This window comes from Alligator mississippiensis, chromosome 3, assembly GCF_030867095.1.
Source record: "Alligator mississippiensis isolate rAllMis1 chromosome 3, rAllMis1, whole genome shotgun sequence".
Taxonomy (NCBI): Eukaryota; Metazoa; Chordata; order Crocodylia; family Alligatoridae; genus Alligator; species Alligator mississippiensis.
Genome location: NC_081826.1, coordinates 176,911,386 through 176,917,616, shown reverse-complemented (window position 1 = coordinate 176,917,616; position 6,231 = coordinate 176,911,386).

The following is a 6,231-nucleotide window of genomic DNA, read 5'->3' as shown; positions in this document are numbered from 1 at the left end:
TATTTTCAACACTGAAGTACATCTCAAGGTAACCTCTACAGTATTTAATCCCTACTATATATATAGTAGGGATTAAATACTGTAGAGGTTACCTAGTACATATAGAAGGCCATCTATCTGCATACATATATGCACCTACATATCAGTCTCTTTTTAAATACCTGCTTTATGCAGGGACTTGTAAAGATTTGATGTGACCTGTACTAAGCAAATCATTACAGCAAGTTTTTTCTGGATCCCAACCTGTTCACTATTCATGTACTTCTGGGGTAAATGGGGAGAAGTTACTGAATTTAAGACTGTATTAGTGTACTCATATTCTCTATTCTCTGATCTGTTAGGTCTTCTGACTTGCCCCAAGCACTCCTGAGACACTTCTTTCTCTTGAATGGAAGTGCTATAAAGCTGTGGGAGATACACTAAAGATGATGTCTCCAAATCGAATCTCTAGAGAGAATCACTGGAATCAATCCACCCTCACCATAGAGACAGTTAAAGTGATAATGGGCAAACACTCCCTTGGACTTCATAGTCCCTGCCAACTGCCAAATAATTTTGTTTCTGCTACTGCACATATCTAGAAATGCTGCCATCTTGGTACATATTTCTGTGTGGCTATAAATAGATTTCATTTGAGGTGGTTCTGATTGTCCCAGGTTTTGACTCAGATTAAAATAGAAGTGGCACAGTCATTTACACACAGTTGCTTTTCCAAGTTGCTTTGTTGCTCCTCTGCCAGTAGATGGTCAAGGAGAGCACATAGTGGGGTTTACTGTGGAGTTGACTAATTAGCTCTACAGTAAAGTATCACCATCTACACGTGCACCTATATTAGGGCACAGTAAATTAATTAACTCCACCATAAAATAGTACTGTCCGGAGGCAGTACTATCTAACAGCTTTGTAATTAAGTGCAACGAAATGCTCATGTAAATGGTGACAGGGGCTGGCTGGGGCACAAGTGTGCTAAAGTGCAGAGGCAGTCTGCCACCTAGCCACACAGCTCTATAGATTCTGCACCCTCATGACCCAGCCAGTCCCTCTACCACTCAACATCACTGCCCAGAGCCTGACCTCTTGGAGCCTGCTGCCAGTCCAGGGTTGCTCTGCCCTGGCTCAAAGTGCTATTGTCTCAGGTGCATGTGTAGATGCTGTGCCCAGGAACAGCTTACTTTGGTTCAAAGTGCTCTGGAGTTTAATGGTTTTGCCTTAATTGCAGGTGTAGATGCACCCAGTATGACAAGCTTGTCTCTGGAATGAGCCACAATTAAGTTAAATGAGCCAGGATTAATTTACAGATGCACACAGTGATGTTCCAGGAAAAAATGTTATTCGGCATTTTCCACAGGTACTTGAAGCGGGGCAATGAGTATGAATAATCAGTAGGATCTCAGGACAGAAAACAAAAAAACAAACAAACAAACAAAAACCAAAAACCCCTTTCTTCCCAGAAAAAAAATGCAGTATCTGTTTATAAACTTGGGGTAATCTGTTTGGGATTACCAAATAAGGTTTTAGTGTCCAAGAGACCTGTGCAGTCTGATTTGGTAGGTGTGTTCTGAGCATACCTAGTACATCAGAACAATACTGAGTTCTTCACAGCAGCTATAGCCTCTTCTATTAAAAAAAAAACAAACAAAAAACAAAAAAAAACAAAAAAAAAAGGCCAATTGGGTATGTAGCTCTCACTTTTTACATAATATCTCAATAAATAGAACATCTGCCCAGTATGTGGAACACCTGGATTCTAGCTTGAGGGATTAAAAACCCATATCTCCTACCCAGTTTATAAGCTAGAGCAGTGGTTTTCAACCTTTTTTCTTTTGTGGACCCCTAACATTTTGCATGGAGGTATGGATCCCTTTGAAAATTTGAATGGAGGTGTGGAGCCCTTTGAATCGTAAGTGTGAGTATTCACATGCTTTTAATTGATCATAGTCATCTTCTGTGGACCCCTTAGACATAGTCTGTGGACTGCCAGGGCTCTGTGGACTACAGGTTGGAACCACTGGGCTAGAGTTAGTAGCATTTTCGAACATTTCTGCTGAAGTTCACCCCTACATGAAAAAATGATGCAAGATTCCTGGGGAGAGGGACACAGAAAGCAAGAAGGAGCATGGCTCTGTATTTCAGTGATATGAACAATACCCTGGGAATAGAGTTTTGTATTCTAGTCCTCATACTGCTCTATTATCCAATACCTCTTTAATTCATTAGTCCTCAATAATTATGGATTATGTAAAAAGAAAATGTGACCATTGGGCATCACTACCAACAACAACCAATATTTCCAATTGTCTGGCTGAGGTGTTGCTTCTACATCTATCCTGCAGCATACTACTTTTTCTGAATCTTATTCCTAAGTGCCTAACCCAGAGAAAGGACTTCTCTCATTCTCTGGATAAGGTAATTTGGTCCCTATATCAAGTCTTTAAATTCCACTCCTGGAGTTGCCTATGTAAAAGTTAGGCATGAGGGTGCTGAGCACTGCCATGTCTAAGTGCTCTTCTGATTCTGGATCTCAAAGACAAACTATTGCAATCAATCATTTTAGCAATATTTCTTGAGCAAGCATTAAAAACCCATACATTTTGGTTGATTAAATGAAAAACTATGACATTAATATGGGCATTTTTCACTACTTCTAGGATTTAGGTCCACCAGAGGATTTAGGCAGCTAGCTTCTACTTAAGTGTCTTCCTATTGGTTTTAATAGGTTTAAATAGGAGTGAGGCACATAAATACTTTTATGGATCTGGGCCTCCAACAATTTCAGCAGGTGCCAGCAGCTATAGTCTTGGAGCTGCTATAGAGATAACTGGAAGCACCTTTTTTTTCTTAAATAGCTATTAGATGACACATGTAGCTATACCAGAACGTAATAGGAATGTTTGAGGAGCATATGGGCAAGCAAGAGATGCCCGAGGTATTTGCAGAATCCTGATAATTTCTGGTTGATGGCTCAAAAAAATCAGATTATTAAGTGGCAAAGGTAGACAAGGTGCTCCGTACATATCAGAGTTTGCTCATGTGTGTGATGCGATTTAACTCTATTACAGTTTAGGTACCAAGGAACTCCCTATTAGCAGCTGATGCCTTACTGAGAACTCCCTACTGATAATCCAGATTCTCCAAAGACTCAAGAGTATACAAACATACACATGGATACCATTTCAAATGGCCATCTAGCATCATCCCAGACTAGAAATGAATTAAAATACAGTTACAAATTGAATCCACACATGTAAGACATGACTGGACAGGTTCCTCTGTAGAAGTCCACAATCTTGCTTGGGACCTTTCATGCAATGAGTGGAAAAATGTAGGCCAATGGTTTGTGCTAGATTACAACTTCAAATGGCCTTCAAAAACTGCTAAAAGTTGGTATAGAAGCCCAGTGTTGGTTGGACTCTTCAGCACAAGATGGAATCACACAAGCTTTGCAGAATGACCAGAGACTTGACCCCAGAATTTTTTATTTTTTTTTAAACCAACATCAGCTAGGCTGTGGAAAAACAAGCCTGAGTGAACAAACAGGACATACCTGTGTGATGGTTGCTCCCCTGCTTTTCTAGGTTCACCTTCTAACCAAATCCATATATTTCCAGTTAATTAAAACTGACACCAAAATTGTTTGTCTTATGAGTTAATTATTTCAGCTAACAGTTTGAATACGTTCAGTTAACTGACCTGTAGAATGCACTGCATTCAAAAACTTGTCTGTCTATCCCAATCATACAGTTGGTCCATTACATGATATAACCCAAAAAGCCTTGCCTATTCAATGAACTACTGTGTTTCAAGTATTTTGGAACAATCAACCAAGACAAGAACAAAATACCACAGTTAAAATTATGTTTCATGAAAAATAACTTTAAAATAATGTATACATTTCTGAGTTACAAAATAAAATATCAGAAGATCCGTGGCCAAATCCAGAAAAACAGTTAGATGGTAAATAAAGTGTACTTTGGCTTAAATCACCTAGAATATGTTTTTTGTTAGGTGAGATGGCAAGAGATAACATCTGAATTATCTTAGAACCCATCATTCTGTTCACTTGTGAAGATGAATATTCTATATTTAGTTTACTATACCACATGTAGAAACTGGCTGAAGTCACCCAAAAGATAAAATCATCCTTCTTCGTTTCTTATCCAGAAAGCTGCATGCAGCGGTGATTATAATTCTTTCATTGTATTTGTATTTTGTCCTCTCTCGTTACATATCATAGACTTTGTAAGGGCAGGTGTATGTGTCTTTTGTGCATGAGGGGAGGAAGGAACCAAACTAAAAACCTGAATAGCAGCATCTAGAGGTACTGTGGAAAGAAATTCAAAAGCTGTAAGATATTGATGGGAAGGTTACCATGACTATAACAGCGGCATATTTGAATAAAAATTGATGTTAAGCTTTTAAAATGTTAATTTTAATTTAAGATTGGGTGGCACCCAAAATTACAAACATTGTTTTCAATACTTTACAGCTAAGGTAAGGAGAAGGATAAAAGATGACAGATTCCAGTAACATGAATTTATATCAAAAGAATGACAATACTTCTTTAAACCGTAAGTTATTTACTTGTTCAAAGCAATAAATGAAATAGCTACTTATTAAATACAAGGCAAAAAAGCACATGGAAGAGAAAGATGACATGTTGACTAACTATATTGTATTGTAGGATAAAATAACATTAGGCTTTTTATCATCTAAAATGATTGTCATTTATAACAGAACTTTTCAGTAGTGTACATGCTAAAATTGGTTAACATTTGAATTTTAAAATCTGCACTGAACTCATGCATCCCAACCTCCTATATTGTTTAACAAATATAGAGTAAATTTCCCAAGCCAATCTTGGTTAGATACGTTAAATATGATTATTCCCATATTGTGGACTGGGAAACCAAGATGATGCTTACAGCATTGTCAGTGTTAGAATTTGAACCTGCATTCTCTTATTTCCAGGCCTGTGCTCTTACAAATGCACAATATTGCTGCAGCAGTGCAAGATCATGCCTAAGGCATATACCTAGAAGTTGTGTTCCAATGTGGGCTCAAACTATTAATATTTAGTCTATGATGTGAATATGATAATTGTATGTAATTAATGGGTTAATTTATTTCTACATGCTGTTCTATCCTTTATAGAACCAAGACCTTCATACAGCCAAACTGATGCCAATTTTTATGATTTACCACCAGGTGCAATGCTATCAGTAATATTTTAAGTACATTGTTGCACTTCAGTAGTCAGTGCATTAAATTATTTAATCATTCCAAAAGTTGATACTCACACCCTGGATAGACAATGAATTAGAAGTAATATCTTAGCCCGATACTATTTTATCATGGCAATAGTCAGCCTTCCCTGGAAAATGTCAGAAAAAACAGGCTTTGTACAGGGAACCAAGAGCATAGACATACCCAATGGAATTGAGATCACAGTGTTGATGATGTACTTATGGGACCTTGTGGAAATAAATGGTACTATTTTAGGTATACTCTTTCCTATCAGGTAGAGCCCAGAGACTTGCAAATGGTTAATAGTTTATGCGTTCTACGTATCCACCACCCTCAATACATAACAAAGTGAAAAATCTTGACTTCCAGTCCCACCCACTCCTCCCAGATAGAGACCAAGCAACTGTGCTACTGATGCTTTCAGACTAGACCCTCTTGATTTATTCTCCCTGGGGTTGGATTCAACTGCTATACAAAGACTGGATATATTATTGTATGCAGCAGCATGCCTCATTAGCATCAAAGACCATTGAGTGCTTTGCAGAGCAGGGCCAAGACTTTGAACTTTACTGTACAGTGAATAGAGACCCAGTAGAGTCTGTGAAAACTGGTGAGATGTGTTCAAAGTGACCTTTTCTGGGAATGAAAGAACTAACCACTGTGCAGTTCCATGGTTCTGGTCCTCCAGTGGTGTATAAGAGGTGTATAACTACTCATCTTGACACCAGTTGAGAACTGGAGCTCTGTGCTCAGGCATAGTGTGGCTGGAAAACTGTTCACCTTTGAGGAAAGTGAACAAATAAGAACCAACACATAATTGCCTTTCAGTTTAAGGCATAACGGCATAATCATGTGCTCATTTTTACCAACATGAAACCAATGCAAGTCCATCGTGGATTGAACTTGCTCTCACAATGCTATATATAAGAAATAATTAGTACATTGATTCATAATACAACATAAGATAGTTAGACAGGATATAACATT